The sequence below is a fragment of the Neoarius graeffei genome, chromosome 1 (genome assembly GCF_027579695.1).
Source record: "Neoarius graeffei isolate fNeoGra1 chromosome 1, fNeoGra1.pri, whole genome shotgun sequence".
Lineage (NCBI taxonomy): Eukaryota > Metazoa > Chordata > Actinopteri > Siluriformes > Ariidae > Neoarius > Neoarius graeffei.
In genome coordinates this window covers 103,118,958-103,136,594 of record NC_083569.1, presented here as the reverse complement: position 1 = coordinate 103,136,594, position 17,637 = coordinate 103,118,958, and the positions used below count along the sequence as shown (strand labels likewise).

The following is a 17,637-nucleotide window of genomic DNA, read 5'->3' as shown; positions in this document are numbered from 1 at the left end:
TACACACACCATCTTTTACAACTCGTACCATCCTGTCTGTTCTATGCTATTCTTCGTGTGCTTGTGACATCATGCTTATTTTCCAAACCGGAAGTCCGCCATGTTGGGTGATAACAATAACCAAGATAGCGGCGCTTCACATGTGAGTTGCTGTGATGCTTTGTGATTTTCTTTTGATTTCTTTGCCTTTGAAGAAAGACAATGCCTACTTTGTGTGCAGGATACAATTGCGGTAATAATGCTACTCGTGACAAAGAGAAACGGTTCTTCAGAAAGAATTCCCAAAATAATTAAAAATGTTGACAAAACTGGGGCGGCACGGTGGTGTAGTGGTTAGCGCTGTCGCCTCACAGCAAGAAGGTCCTGGGTTCGAGCCCCGGGGCCGGCGAGGGCCTTTCTGTGTGGAGTTTGCATGTTCTCCCCGTGTCCGCGTGGGTTTCCTCCGGGTGCTCCGGTTTCCCCCACAGTCCAAAGACATGCAGGTTAGGTTAACTGGTGACTCTAAATTGACCGTAGGTGTGAGTGTGAATGGTTGTCTGTGTCTATGTGTCAGCCCTGTGATGACCTGGCGACTTGTCCAGGGTGTACCCCGCCTTTCGCCCGTAGTCAGCTGGGATAGGCTCCAGCTTGCCTGCGACCCTGTAGAAGGATAAAGCGGCTACAGATAATGAGATGAGATGAGATGAAGAGTTCATTACTAATTAAAGCTATGTTTTCTGCTAATTAAATTGAATTACTGAACTTTAACCTGAACACTCTGCTTCTCACCTTGCAGGAGCACCGGCAAACCTACACGATAAAACAAATCCAGATTGGGCACCAACACTCAAATTAGGACATGATAAGATCAAGACAAAAACTCGTCTCACAGTATCAAGAAGCAACAGGATAGATGAAAGATCTGCCAAGAAAGCCAGATTAGAAGCAGTGCAAACCTTAGCGAGTTTGGATACACAAGGAGAACAATGTGGGTCAAGTTAGCCAGGTGAGATATTAGCAGTGCCATTCCAGTAACCCGGTAACTTTGTTTTACTTATGCACTTTTTTTTTTTTTGAATGAGATCGTTCACAATATCAGAGTATTCAATCAGTGGTAATGAGGCTAAATCCTCTGTATAATTGGATGGCTTTAACATATACAGCTTAAAACCACAAATTTCAACTTTTTCCCTTCATCTTGACTTGGCAGAGGACTCCAGAGAATTATAATATTTCGAGAAAGTCGAAGATGCATCACAGTTATTGTTCACACAAGACGGCATTTTGGATTTGTATATCATCCAACATAGTGGGTAGGTTTACAGTCCAAACATCTAGAGTACAAACATTGCTTGACTTACAGATGTAAATATGTTCTGCTGCCTTTTGATTATATAAGCTTAAGCAGTTAAACAAAATAACATGAACTAGCAAATTAAAGCCTAGTTGCAGAAGGATATTAGTACTGAACCCTTGAGTACACATTACCTTTAAAGTGGTAGGGATATATATATATATATCCCTACCACTTTAAAGGTGCACTTTTTATTTTTAATTTTTTATTGTGACACAAACAATAAGATGAAAAAAACAGAAATCTAAAGCTAAAGGAATAACTTCCCAGCATGGCCACATCCTGTCCTCTGAGTTCACGGTGATGCCTTCAGGCTGCTGTTTTATAGCACCTATCAGGAAGACAAATAGATACGCTAAATCTTTCATCCCATCTGCCATTAGGCTCTTAAACCTGGCTAGCGGTAGTCGTATTTTGTAACTTTTGTATTTATGTATGTGCAGTGCATCTCTGTGTGCAGAGGCGATTTTTCTCACCAGGCAAGCCAATCAGCTGCTTGGGGCCCCCACCAGGTGGCGACAGAGAGTCAAAATTTGCACAGCAGTTGATAGAGAAATTTGCGAGTCGAGAGTGAAGAAGAACACAAAGGTTAAAAGCTAAAAGTTTAAAGGCTTTTCGTTTGTTTGTTTGTTTTAATATAATATTGAAATAATACATTTAATATAATATTATATTTAATATTGCACTCTCTGTTAAAATAAACAGAAACTTCACAATGTTCATGTTTGTTTATGTAATATTTCTAACTTGTGAAATAAAACAAAACTATACTTGCTACAATTTGTTGGTTATTTATTAAACTTACAAAGGTCCAGAGTTTGTCCTACTGAAATTCTGTTGTGTGTGTGCGTGTGTGGTGGTGGTGGTGGGGGGGGGGTCGGGCGGGCGGTGGTGGGGCCCCCCAATGAATTTCTGATTGGGGCCCCACTAGACCCTAGAATCGCCACTGTCTGTGTGCCCACTTATTTATCATTATTTATTTATTTATTTTTTTTTTTTTTTTGTTACTTTACTGTGCCACTCCATACAATTATGTACTGGCCTGCTGTTTCTGACACATTGTACTCCTGTCTGCTATCTGCTGCTTGTTGCCATGGTTGTTGCTGTTGGTGTTTTTTACGTTCAGGAACTGCTTGAACTGAATTGCCCCCTTGGGGACTAATAAAGTTGTCTGAATTTGAATCTGGAGTGTGCATAGGTATTCACCCCCTTTCGTATGAAACCCCTAAATAAGAGCTGGTCCAATCAATTCACTTCATAAATCACATAATTAGTTGATTAAGATCCACCTGTGTGCAATCAAAGTGTCACATGATCTGTCACATGATGTCTGTATAAATCAACCTGTTCTGGAATGACCCTGACTCTGCAACACTACTAAGCAAACAACATGAAAACCAAGGAGCATTCCAAACAGGTCAGAGACAAAGTTGTGGAGAAGTATAGATCAGGGTTGGGTTATAAAAAAATATTTTTGTTACCCAACACCCTGAGAACACCATCCCTGCAATGAAGCATGGTGGTGGCAGCATCATGCTGTGGGGATGTTTTTCATCTGCAGGGACAGGAAAGCTGGTCAGGACTGAAGGAAAGATGGATAGGGCAATTCTGGAGGAAAACCTGTTTGAGTCAGCCAGAGGTTTGAGACTGGGATGAAGGTTCACGGTCCAGCAGGACAATGACCCTAAACATACTGCTAAAGTGACACTGGAGTGTCACTTTAGCAGTGGGGAACATTTAAATGTCTTGGAATGGCCTAATCAAATCCCAGACCTCAATCCAATTGAGAATCTGTGGTCAGACTTGAGGATTGCTGTTCACCAGCAGAACCCATCCAACTTGAAGGAGTTGGAGCAGTTTTGCATTGAGGAATGGACAAAAATCCCAGTGGCTAGATATGGCAAGCTCATAGAGACATACCCCAAGAGCTGTAATTGTAGCAAAAGGTGGCTCTACAAAGTATTGACTTTGAGGGGGGTGAATACCTATGCACACTCCAGATTTCTGTTTTTTCATCTTAATTATTGTTTGTGTCACAATAACAAACCAATGTGCACCTTTAAAGTGGTAGGCATGTTGTGTAAATCAAAATGGTGCTAACTCCTCAAAAATCCATTTTAATACCAGCTTGTAATGCGAAAAAACAGGACAAACACTAAGGGGGATGTATACTTTTGCAAGACACTGTAGATTGTCATTAACCCTTTTTTACCAGAGGCCGAAAAAAGAAAAAACAAGGAATTCCTGCCTGTTTTGTTGCCACCCATGTTCAGTATTGAATTTTTTTTATGTCATACTCCAGAGTAGTAGTTAATGGCTCATTTGAAAGTAAACACTACGGTGTCAATAACAGCGCTGAAAATATGAGTTCGGAGCAGCATCCGAACATGGCCACTTTGGACTACATTTCCCAAGAGCCACAGCACCCCTCCTCTCCGGAATATTAGGAGTGCACCTGTTTCCCATCTTCCCAGTAATCACCCCTCTATATAAGCTCAGCTGACATTCACTCAGGTTGAGAAATATTGTTTTGTATCCTTGTGCCTGATTGTACCAAGCCTTTGATTACAGTTCCTGACTTCGACCCTACTTTCTGTTGATTTTATGACTTTGAACCTCTGATATACCGTTTGTATTTTATGACTTTGACCTCTGACATACTGTTTGTACGTTGACTGACCCTTGCTCAATCCTGACTGTCTTCTAGCTATTGATTTGGATTTGGCTTCCAGTTTGTGAAACACCCACTCTCTCCTGCACCTATATCTGTAAGTACCTGCACCCTGATATACAGGCTTGAGGAATCTCCAGTTTTTCCATAAGAACTGATGTTTTTACCTAGCTTACTAAGGGCAACAGTTTTAGAGAAAGTTTCAATCAATAATTTTTTTTTTTTGTCAGACAAACATATCTTCAGAGTAAATGAGATCAATCCCATTTCTGCTCACTGAGTTACCCCAAGTGCTGGTCCATAAGCATCCAGAATTTGAAGAAGTTATCCTCAATCACTATAATTCTGTGTAAGGTTATCCAAATCTGAAAAATGTCTAAAAAGCACCAAACCTCTTCCATTGCCATACTACCTCTAGAAATGACAGTCTTAAATAGCAGACTTCTTCTAGAAATAGTAAACATTACTAAAAATGACAAAAGGACATGTCCAAATGGCACAAAACGCCAACAAACATCGTGTCACAAATCTCTCTAAATGACACAAAACTTCTTATTGGCACAATGTCTCTGTAAATGGCACAAAGCTCTTAAAATGGCAAAAAAACTTCAAAAAATAGACAAAAAGAAACTGCAAGCACTGCTAAAAATGACAAAATAACATGTCCAAATGGCATAAACCATCAACAAATGACAAAAAAAAATCTCCAAATGGCACAAAATGAAACATCATGAAACTCTCAGTTACAAAATGTGTACTTTCACAAAGTCTAAAACTTGCTAATCTCATTTAGGCGTTCATGAAATTAACACCAGAACCCTGTTAACAATACAATATAGGCATGCAGAAGGCGCCGTTTCCACCTCTGACATGTATGTGGGGGTTGGCTTTTAGGAGGCAAAAATAACTATTTACCAAAAGTATAAAAGTGTAAAATATAAACTAGCATATGCAAAACGTGAACAAAAGTGTAAAGAAAGAATTAAAAAAAACCTCAAGTCAGAATATAGTGGTCATCACTGAGCTTGACTATCCTTGACATCACCACTCGGTGAAACAAAGATGGTCCACTATAATACACATGGACACAAGATATATACAAATACTTGTAAATAGTCTTGCCATATTTCCTTTGAAGGCAGAATACCCAGTGTTTTCTCCCAGTTGGGGCTTTGTTTTTCTTAGCAGAACTTGGTGTCCACAATTTGTCACTAGATATCATGGCCTCTTTTCTGCCATCTGTGACACTTCAGTGATTGCTGCAGCCTCCATTGGCTCAGACACTCTAAACATTGGCTTAATTACTCTCAAAATTCACAGTTCTAGACCTTGTGGCTACCATTCTTTCATTGATGGCCAGGTTTTGGTAAGACTGGTAATATATCCTCCATGTCACTAAGAGCTAAGGATAATAACTACCCAAAATCACCAATAGTAAATGCAAAATTGGCTATTATATTTTGTGGCAATGAGGATGTGGTCAAGCACCAATTTGTGAATGGAGGGTGAGGCTGAGGAAGGTGAGTGGCAAAGTGATGACACCTGTGTCTCATTAATGATGTGTGTCTTGCAGTGACATCTGAGGGCTTACATGGAAGGAGGAAGCAGAGATGAGGGAAGCTTCCCTGTGTGTGTGAACAGTTGAAGTTTCAAGCTGAAAACCTTAAATAAAAGCTTCTCCAAATGACCTGCCTGTCCAAGTGCTTCAGTGTCTCACCTCTCCTGACTGAGTGCTACACTGGTGTTGAAATAGTTGAGGCACTATTTAAAATCATCTTGTGTGTTGGGACTCTGAAAGAAATCCTGACTGATTTAAGGCACTGTTTGTTACGCACCCTTCACAAACTGAGTTACAGCAGGTTAAATCAATCTGCACAAGTGTTTACCACCCACCGACAGATGGCTTGTTTGAGTGATTTAACGGAACCCTTTAAGACTTAAGAATGAAATTTATGAGCAAAGACACGCAACTGGGATAAATGGCTCAAGCCCCTGTTATTCGCAGTACGAGAGGTTCCACAAGTGTCCACAGGGTTTTCTCTGTTTGAATTATTGTATGGGCATAAGCCACATGGCATCCTGGATGTCATGCACAAAAATTGGGAGGAGGGACCTTCTACTAGTAAAAATGAAATTTAATATGTTCTCAACCTGCATGCAAAACTCTACACACACAGTCATCTAACCTATGAGAATTTGCAGCAGGCACAGGAATGTCCATCCTGGCTGTACAACAGGGGTGTGCGCCTGCAGGAGTTTGCACCAGGAGATAAAATACTCGTGCTATTGCCCACATGAAGCTCTAAATTGCTTGCCAAGTGGCAAAGGCCCTTTAAGGTCATATGGTGAATTGGGGATGTTGACTATGAGGTGAAGTGAACAGAGTTGGGGCGCTGCAAATATACCACCTCAATCTGCTTAACCTATGGAACGAGGGGATTCCCATGGCATTGGCGATGGTAGTTCCAGAGATGGAGGAGCTGGGGCCAGAGATAAAAATGAATGTAGCTGCTCAACCCACCCTGGTCCCCTGTGGAGATCACCACTTGCTGTCCCAACTTGCAGAGGTTGCCAAGTTGCATTTTCTGATGTGTTCTCGCCCATTCCCGGTCACACCCACCTCATAGACCACCACACACTGAGATGCCCCTGGGTGGTGGTGTGTAGCTGCCCATACTGCTTCCCCGAACACAAGAAAACTGTAGTTCGGAACAAACTCGAGGCCATGGGTGAAATGGGAATAATCGAGGAGTTGCACAGCAACCGGAGCAGCCTGATGGTCTTGGTCCCCAATGCTGATGGGTTGGTCCAGTTCTGTGTGGACTACAGAAAGGTCAATGCGGTGGCTAAATTTGATGTGTACCCAATGCCTCGCAATGACGAGTTGCTCAATTGGTTAGGTATGACTAATTTTTATATGACTTTGGATTTAATAAAGGGATATTGGCAGATTCCCTTGACTCATGTCTGTGAAGATTCTCAATCATCTAGGTCATAGTAAACTGTGGGTGGTAGAAATGGGCAACTGGACTTGCTTGAAGATTCTTGAAAACGTTTCACCTCTCGTCCAAAAGGCTTCCTCAGTTCTGTCTGACTAATAGGGAGTATCAGATATTTATCCTCTCCTGGATCAGTATCAGAATTCTGATGACCAGCTCATCTAAGGTGTCATTGAGGCATCATGTTGGTGTGGGTCACTGGAGGCTGGGTGTGAACGGCGAGTCATTAGGGTGATCAAAGGATTGTCCGTTAGGGTGATCAATGGCAATCTGACTCGCTCTGTCCTCCTGTGAGTGACTGAAAACAGCTGGGTCCTGGCGTACACCCAGCCATCTGGAAAGAGTGTCCAATACTGCCTTGTAGATGGTTGACAAATGATGTCTTAGACCCCCACCTCTGTTCAGTGATGGCTGTTCCAGGTTGACAAAAATGGCTTCTTTAACTCCTCGCTCATACCAACGATCCTCTCTGGCTAAAATGCGTACATTACAATCCTGAAATGAGTGTCCTTTGATGTTAAGATGAATGTAGACAGCCGAGTCCTGGCCTGAGGAGCTGGCTCTCCTGTGTTGGGCCAAGCGCCTGTATAGTGGTTGTTTGGTCTCACCAATATACGAATCTGTGCAATTCTCACTGCACTGAATTGCATACACTACGTTGTCCTGTTTGTGTCTGGGTATTCTGTCCTTAGGGTGGACCAGTTTCTGCTTCAGGGTGTTACTGGGTCTGAAATGTACCGGAATGTTGTGTTTGTAGAAGATCCTCCTGAGTTTCTCAGATAGACCAGAAATGTAGGGAATGACAATGTTCTTGCGTTTGTTCCTGTTATCATCCTTGTCAGTTATGTTCCTTTTTATGCTCTTTAGGAAAGCCCAGTTGGGATAACGGCAATTCTGAAGTGCTTTCTTGATATGATTCTGCTCCTTCTCTTTTCCCTCTAATGTTGTAGGAATGTTCTGAGCCCTGTGTTGCAAGGTCCTAATGACCCCCAATTTATGTTCCAGTGGGTGGTGAGAGTCAAAAAGTAGGTACTGGTCTGTGTGTGTGGGTTTCCGGTAGACCTCGATACTAAGGCTTCTGTCTTGTCTAATGTGTACATCACAATCCAAGAAGGCTAGATTATTCCCACGGACATCCTCCCGAGTGAAGTTAATGTTGCTATCCACTGCATTGATGTGTTTCGAGAAAGCTTCCACCTCCTGGATTTTGATTTAAACCCAGGTATCATCCACGTATCTAAACCAATGGCTGGGAGCAACTCCTGCAAAAGTGGTCAAAGCTATATGTTCCACTTCCTCCATGTATAAATTGGCCACAATAGGGGACACTGGTGATCCCATGGTGCATCCATGCTTCTGTCTGTAGGAACTTTCATTAAACTGGAAATAAGTGGTAGTCAGGCAGAGGTCAAGCAGGGTGCAAATCTGATCCGTGGTGAGTTTCGTTCTATCCAGTAAGGAGCTATCCTGAAGGAGTCGTTGGTATGAACCTGGGTATGAACCTGAAGTTTCAATCAAACCTTCCTCTTCCCTCCTCCAAGTTTGTGCCTGCTTGCATCTTTATTCAAAGGGATAACAGAAAATTTACTTCACAAGCCAACATTTATTTAACTTCTGGTATGTCAGCTGTAGTTGACTCTTAATTGCAGATTTGGTAGCTAGTTCCCTGTGCCGCCCTACTTTATTTAACTGACAAAAGTACAAAGAAAATATTTTCAATAGTTTTATTGACCAACTTAATTGTATTTTGTAAATATAAATGAAGTTAGAATTTGATGCTTGCAACACACTCAAAAAAAAAAAAAAAAGTTGGGAGAGAGGAAAGGATCGTGGTAAGCATTTTGTGCATTGTGAAATAACAAATCACAGATCTTTGTTTTTAGTGCATTTTGGAAAATATCCCAACTTTTCTGGAAATGGGGTTATTAATAATGTACACAAGTGCAGCCACCTGATTAGCTATCATAAGCTTAAAAGTCCAAAAAAAAAAAAGGTTAAGTTTTATTGTACATGGGCAACCAATATAGCTTCCAGGATGTGATAAATTTGTTGATAGCCAGGTACCAGAAGTGAAGTGTAGCCAATGTAAACATACTTGTAAGCCTGGATTTAGTCAGTTGAAAAAAGAGTATTCTTCAAGTCAGTATGGACAGTGGAGAAACCGGATATCTGTATGAACCTCAGAAAAAGAACAAACAGCATCTGGTAAATGATTTCAGCAGCAAATCATCAGATGATTCTCATGATGAAATCCATGGTGCTTTGCAAGTGCAAAGTTGGGAAGGCAGGAAAAAGGGTTCAGCAGCTATCTGGTGATGTGGAAAGTGTGCCAAGCAGAAAACTGATATTGAATGTGTTTGTTGTAAAGACCACGACCTTTTATGTGATACAATACAGGCACAGTCATTGAATTCTTTCATCTCATACTAGTGATATATCTATCTACTTACTTACTGTGTGAATACAGGTATAGACATGCAATGTGCCACAATTGTTTGTTTATTTGGTCTAAATATAGGCTAATGACAGCTTGAAGCTGAGTGCGAGTTTATAGCAGAGCGGAATAAAGCGTGGAGCACCAGAAAATGAAATTTAGATCTTTATTTATGTAAGATAGATGTTTTTTTTTTTTATCCAGTGCTTATTTTTAAATCTGCATTTTACAAAATAATAAGAATTATTTTCTGACACTATAGTTTGATGTTTGTTTGAATGTTCTTTGTTTGAATGGTTTGTCTGCTGGTTGGGATGTAGCTCCAGACCTAGTTTTGGGTGTCGGTTTCCTTCAGGTCTTGGTCCGCTATGGGTGATGCCTGTGCTACTTGCTGTGGACTGTAGTGAGCTCATTGCTCTTTTAACATCAGGGTTGTCCAGCACTCTGTGTGGCAATGCTTCTGTGCTTGGTACGGTGTTCCGAGCAATGTTTCCCAGTGGCGTTGTGGTAGCTGTGCAGATGGTTTGGGACATATAAGTGCTCTGTGTGGCGGTGCTTCTGTGCTCACTTTGTGGATCTATGGCATGGTGTTCCAGGCAATGTTGCCTGGTGGCGTCGCAGCGGCTATGCAGGCTATGTGGGATTTACTTTCGTTGCACCTTCTGGTGGGACTGTGGGTAGCTACACCATTGGAATTGCACCCTGACCCTTTTTTGGTGGACTTTTTTTTTTGTAATTGTTAAGTGACCTTGGGTGTGAGAAAGGCGTTATATAAGTTGAACTAATTGTTAATTATTATTAACACATTTTACATTCCTTGGGAGCTCCACTTTTAGCCAGTGCCTAAATACATACATACATACATACATACATACATACATACATTGAATGTCTATACTATTCTAGTTTATTGGCTTGCATGGCCTGAATCCTTTTTCTGTGGATAGCATCGGAATATTGTTGGCACAGCATCAGGTTTGAGTCTAGCACGACCTGCGTAGCCCAAGAACTCGGCCTGTAGATTCTTTTCAAAGCGATCAGGCTCAAAATGCTCCTCGCAACCAACAGAATTTCTCCCAAAGAAGAGGGTTTCTAAAGTGTGGCCTGTTCCCAAATTGTGTCGCCACTGTTTAGCAAGTCGACAATGTTGCTCGGTTGTCAACAATAGAAGACAGAAAAAATGCTTTCCCTTATGATGTTTGTTTTTCGTTCTATCCAGTAAGGAGCTATCCTGAAGGAGTCGTTTTCTTACAGATCTGTAGATCTCTTTACTACAGATTGTACCCTGGGGAAGCCGTGCCTCTCATATACAGACTCCCCAAGATTCACAAAGAAGGAGCTCCTCTCGGACCTATCAGCAGCAGTATAAACTTGGTCACATATAACATTGCTAAACACCTAGCCACCATCTTGGCTCCTCTGGTTGGGAATACACCATATCATGTCAAAAATTCCCAAGATTTTGCTTCTAAAGTTGCAGACCTCAAACTAGATTCAGATGAAACCATGGTTTCCTACGATGTCACTTCTCTGTTCACCTGCATTCCCACCACAGAAGCAGTCGAATCTGTAAGAAAACGACTCCTTCAGGATAGCTCCTTACTGGATAGAACGAAACTCACCACGGATCAGATTTGCACCCTGCTTGACCTCTGCCTGACTACCACTTATTTCCAGTTTAATGAAAGTTCCTACAGACAGAAGCATGGATGCACCATGGGATCACCAGTGTCCCCTATTGTGGCCAATTTATACATGGAGGAAGTGGAACATATAGCTTTGACCACTTTTGCAGGAGTTGCTCCCAGCCATTGGTTTAGATACGTGGATGATACCTGGGTTTAAATCAAAATCCAGGAGGTGGAAGCTTTCTCGAAACACATCAATGCAGTGGATAGCAACATTAACTTCACGCGGGAGGATGTCCGTGGGAATAATCTAGCCTTCTTGGATTGTGATGTACACATTAGACAAGACAGAAGCCTTAGTATCGAGGTCTACCGGAAACCCACACACACAGACCAGTACCTACTTTTCGACTCTCACCACCCACTGGAACATAAATTGGGGGTCATTAGGACCTTGCAACACAGGGCTCAGAACATTCCTACAACATTAGAGGGAAAAGAGAAGGAGCAGAATCATATCAAGAAAGCACTTCAGAATTGCGGTTATCCCAACTGGGCTTTCCTAAAGAGCATAAAAAGGAACATAACTGACAAGGATGATAACAGGAACAAACGCAAGAACATTGTCATTCCCTACATTTCTGGTCTATCTGAGAAACTCAGAGGATCTTCTACAAACACAACATTCCGGTACATTTCAGACCCAGTAACACCCTGAAGCAGAAACTGGTCCACCCTAAGGACAGAATACCCAGACACAAACAGGACATGTGTATGCAATTCAGTGCAGTGAGAATTGCACGGTTTCGTATATTGGTGAGACCAAACAACCGCTATACAGGCGCTTGGCCCAACACAGGAGAGCCAGCTCCTCAGGCCAGGACTCGGCTGTCTACATTCATCTTAACAACAAAGGACACTCATTTCAGGATTGTAATGTATGCATTTTAGCCAGAGAGGATCGTTGGTATGAGCAAGGAGTTAAAGAAGCCATTTTTGTCAACCTGGAACAGCCATCACTGAACAGAGGTGGGGGTCTAAGACATCATTTGTCAACCATCTACAAGGCGGTATTGGACACTCTTCCCAGACGGCTGGGTGTATGCCAGGACCCAGCTGTTTTCAGTCACTCACAGGAGGACAGAGAGAGTCAGATTGCCATTGATCACCCTAATGGACAATCCTTTGATCACCCTAATGACTCGCCGTTCACACCCAGCCTCCAGTGACCCACACCAACATGATGCCTCAATGACACCTTAGATGAGCTGGTCATCAGAATTCTGATACTGATCCAGGAGAGGATAAATATCTGATACTCCCTATTAGTCAGACAGAACTGAGGAAGCCTTTTGGACGAGAGGTGAAACATTTTCAAGAATCTTCAAGCAAGTCCAGTTGCCCATTTCTACCACCCACAATTCCCTTGACTCCACTTTCCCATGAAAAAAACAGCCTTTTCCACCCCTTTGTTACCCTTCTGTTCAGGTTATTCGGGGGCCCAGCAACATTCCAACGTCTCATGCGCTATCTCGAGGACAGAATTGTGTGTGTGTGTGTGTGTGTGTGTGTGTGTATATATATATATATATATATAATGAGAGAGAGCAATGATTGGCCACGGCATGTCAAACACCTCAGGGCTGTTCTGGAGTCATTGAGGCACATGGGGCTCACAGCTAACTCGTAGGCGTGTGCAATTGGGTGGGTGGAAGTATGGTTTCTGGGTTTCCACTTGGGTCAGGGGTAAGTGCATTGCCAAATTTACAAGATTGAAGCAATTGTGACTTGTCTGAGGCCCAAGACCTAAAAGGGGTGAGACAGTTCCTGGGGCTGGCTGGCTATTATTGTAGATTTATCATAGGGTGTGTGTTCACTGCTTCAGATGGGTTAAATGCAGAGGAGGAATTTCACTGTGTGCTAAGTCTCTGCTTGAGAGTATGTGTGATAAATAAAGGCCTCTTGTTGTTGCTCTCAAAAGGGGCACCAGATCCAGTCCAATGGACAGAGCCGTGCCAATGGGCTTTCACCTAGCTAAAGGCTGCACTTTTGTTGTGGGCCACTATTACACTCCCTTGACATCTATCTCCCCTTTTTTTTGTAGACTGATGCATTGGACAGAGGGCTGGGGGTCGTTTTGATCCAGATGGTGCAGGGGGAGGAGCGCCCAGTGCTGTAGATTAGTCGGAAACTCTCTGGGTGAGAGACTAAGGCTACATCCACACGACAACGAGATTTTTTTTTTAGCAGGTAAAAAAAATATCGTGTCCACATGGGCAACGGATCAGTAAAATATCAGATACATATAGCAACGCAACGCTTGCTGAAAACGATGCAATACACATGCCACACCTCTACGTGCGCTGTAAGACGGTCCCATCGGAGACACCAGAACAATAGAAGTAGGACGCATGTGCATGTAACGGGTTTATTATTTTCCACTTGCCATTGTGTGTAGTGGTGGGGAAATTCCGCGCTGGCCCTTTAAAAGCGCAGGTAGTTATGGGAACGAGGCGCTGGCCTCTTTCAGTTCATTTTGGAAATGTAAGCGCCAATGCCACTGGACATTTGCAGCCCATCCTCAGCAGTGTATTTGTGTCTCATTTCTTCAGAATAAAAAGACTGGTGAACAACACAACGCAATGTCTGTTACACGCATAAACCCCTTCTTCTACCTGGCATGAAGCACTCACAGGAACAAACACACAACAACAAGATGGCGGCTGTGACTACGCGAGGAAATCGTGCCTTCTGTGTGTACAAATTAGTTTTATTAGTGTGCATAGTTTTTATATAACAATTTTCTTATTGTGTGAACATTTTGAAAAGCATTTTTATTTAATTTATATAACTTTTTATATTGTGTGTGAACATTTTGAAAAGCAGTCTTCTCATCTCATTATCTCTAGCCGCTTTATCCTTCTACAGGGTTGCAGGCAAGCTGGAGCCTATCCCAGCTGACAACGGACGAAAGGCGGGGTCCACCCTGGACAAGTTGCCAGGTCATCGCAGGGCTGACACAGACAACCATTCACACCTATGGTCAATTTAGAGTCACCAGTTAACCTAACCTGCATGTCTTTGGACTGTGGGGGAAACCGGAGCACCCGGAGGAAACCCACGCGGAGGACATGCAAACTCCACACAGAAAGGCCCTCGCTGGACACGGGGCTCGAACCCGGACCGTCTTGCTGTGAGGCGACAGCGCTAACCACTACACCACCGTGCCGCCCAAAAGCAGTCTTATCCAATAAAAAAAAGAAATTCAAGAAATGGTTCAGTTACTTGTTTATTTAAAAGAAAAGCTGTATACAAAAGTGAATGCAATGCAGTGGTTCATACAAAACAGTCTGTTGAAGGGTCTTCTGACCCTTTTCCCCCTGCCTCCATTATAGTTCGGTAACTGTTGCTTTGTGTGGAAGGCTGTACTTTCTGTTCATCAAAGCAGGTGTAAATTGTCTGTCTGGCAGGTCAGTCAGGTTAATGTGTAAACAATTTCAATTTCTGTTGTTATGAATGATGCGCGCGAGAGTGCTGCTTGTTCTAGTCGTGTGGTTATGATGTCATCGTAAACAAATCCATTCTACTCATCCAGACAACTTCGCAATGGCGCCGTTGCCAGATTTTTCCACTCTGGAACCCGTTCTCAAAAGATTTCATTTTGGGGCACCCAAAACGCCGGTGCCGTGTGGACGCCAGGCCGAAACTATAAATTTTATCAGATTCACCTGAATCCGTTGCCGTGTGGACAGGGCCCAAGTACAGCGCCATTGAAAAGGAGTGTTTGGCCATCAAGTGGGCGGTCCTCAGCCTCCGGTGCTACCCACTGAGGCACTCCTTTATCCTCTGTTCAGACCATGCCAACACATGGATCAGCTCTTATCTACCTCTGCAACCCTTTAGGTTTAGGGTGGTCCACAGGCTGGGGGCGCAGATGGTGGTGATGGATTACCTCTCCCACCGGGGAGGAAGTCAGATGCAGGCTGAAAAGCTTATTGACATTGACCCTGTCCCAACTTTTTTGACGTGTTTCTGACATCAAATTCAAAATGAGCATATATTTTTCAAAAAACAGTAAAAATTTCTCACTTTCAACATTTGCCATGTTGTCTTTGTATGATTTTCAATGAAAGATAGGATTTCCATGATTTGCAGATTATCACATTCTGTTTTTATTTACAGTTTACACAGCATCCCAACTTTTTTGGAATTGGGGTTGTAGAAGTGCTATTAAATAGCTGTACCAATTGAGAACCTGAAAATGCATAACACACACTACCTTAAGCTCTCCTTTGCCCTCAGTGCAATAGATGACAAGTTGCTGGCTTTGTTCATAGGGGAAGGCCTTGAAACCATCAAGAGTTGTAGCATCTCCACACTCACAAAACAGCAAAAGCACTGGAATCACTGCAAACACATTTAACAATTTTCACTGCTTCAGGCAGCTCAAGCCATTACCCAACTTCTCTTACTCTCATAGTATTCAGAATATGACAGCAAATTATAAGACAGTAAATTTAATAATTTGTATGTCCAATATATTAAACATGCAATAGATCATAAATGTTCCATTACTTTCCCTATTTCAATTTAACTCATTGTAACTAGATATAATTTTTAAATGCCCAACTTCTCTTGGATAGCTCATTCCAATGACACAGACTGGTGTTTAGTTCAAATATGTAAAAATTCCCATTTTTAAATTTAAAACAGAGACCGTAGTATTGTTTAAAAAAAAAAGTAGATTGATTTTAAAAATCTTGGTTCTTAAAGTACATTTTGACTACTGTTACATAAATAAAATGAGAACTCAGCAACTGATATACCATTTGTTTCACCTTGTGACAAATATGGGCAAGTTTAGAGATCTGCTAAATGGTTAGCTACCTAATGAGAGAGATGAACTTTAATTGTTAGTCTAAAAATCCTAGTTGTTGTGGTATATTAAAAAAAATCAAATAAACACACAAAAAATCCAATGAGAATATGAGACACATCCACATTCAGATACTGAAAATTAAATGCAACCTAGTTTACTAGCAGTTAAGTAGCTGGTTAGCTGGAGCTTGTTTCCATTCATGCATATTTGCAGATTCTTCCATTTTATTTTAAACAAGGGTAAAGGTGAAAACAGGGCAGAATGCTGGTGTGGCTCTCAGTGTGGTGCACTGATGCCACTAGGTGTGCCATGAAAACATCGAGAATGCCTTCTGAGTCAAATATGTTCTTCCAACAAGTAACATGGAACAACCTCCACATGGTGACCCTGGTAACAAAGAGTAGCAGTAGGAAAGAGTGGCCAGCCAGTGCCTTTGATAATTTGAACCTGTGGCTTGGAGAAGGTAATGCAAACAGCAAATCCATGCTATCTGCCAGGCATTGGTTGGAAAAGATGCCAGTCATGTCTTGCTTTACAACAAGTGACACCACTCAGAGATGTGAATATGTGATCTGCAGAATCCCAGGTGATGAATACTTCCACTGGGAAATGAAGGCACCTGGGGAAAGTCTACAAGAAGCCAGAGGCCACAAGGAGTCACAAAAAGCATCCTTGAGCACACCAAAAACACTGTAAGATGCTGGAACATGAAGACAATGTCCCAGGTGGGAAAGACCACAAATGTTGTGAAACAATTTAGCTGATACAGGTTAAGCATTCTGGGGCTGAGTGAGATCAGAGGGATAGGGTTCAGAAAGGCTTTGGACATGAGAGAGAACACCACAGAGGTGTTGGACTAGTCCTAGACGATGAAGTGAGACTACTGAAGTAGAACCCAGTAGGCAATAGAACCATCAGTACCAGTTTCTACAGGGTATGTCTTGACTAATGAGGCAGAGGATGAAGGGAAGGATGATTTCTATAAGCAGCTGCAAACAAAGGCTGAGGAAACACAACAGTACGACATCCTCATCCCAGAGGACCTGCAAATCTACATGTGCAACCATGGTGTCAACATACTGTACAGATGAGCATAAAGGTGGAAAAATCCTTCAAGAAACTGAAGAGCAGGAATCAACAACTTCACACCCTAGATGTTTAAAGTGAGCCTAGAGAAAGCTCTACCTGAACTCTTTACATTGTTCAGTGACATACTGAAAGAGCAGAAAGTGCCTGATGATTGGAAGAGATCCCTCATTGTTAAGATGCCAAAGAAAGGACATCTAAACATCCAAAGGAGACTGACAATACCAGGTACTGCTTTCTATGCCCTACAGGCAGCATGGAGCTCAAGCTCTTTAGCATCAATCTAGTATCCATTTAACTTTCTGGTGCTGAAACATGGAGGGTTACTGTAGCAGACAGCAAAAGGCTGGGTGTGTTCCACAGGAAGTGCCTTAGGAGGTGCCTTAGGAGGTGTTAGTACGCCTGTCATTATAGTGCGGACTTTCCATAGCATAGAAAATCGCCACATTTCAATTTGTGTAACTGAACTTGTTTCATATCACTGGTCATATAAACCTATGTAAACAGGAAAAACGCGGAAGAGTTTGGTCGCATCTAACTACAGCCCCCAAAAATACCATTGGCCATACTGAGCCTAGCTACATTGCTAACAGGAGTGACAGTGCGT

General features: G+C 42.3%; 1 pseudogene; it reads right to left on the bottom strand.

Moving 5' to 3' along the window:
* LOC132885731 (desmoglein-2-like protein) overlaps positions 1 to 17,637 on the bottom strand; it is a 119,462-nt pseudogene that overhangs the window by 43,322 nt on the left and 58,503 nt on the right.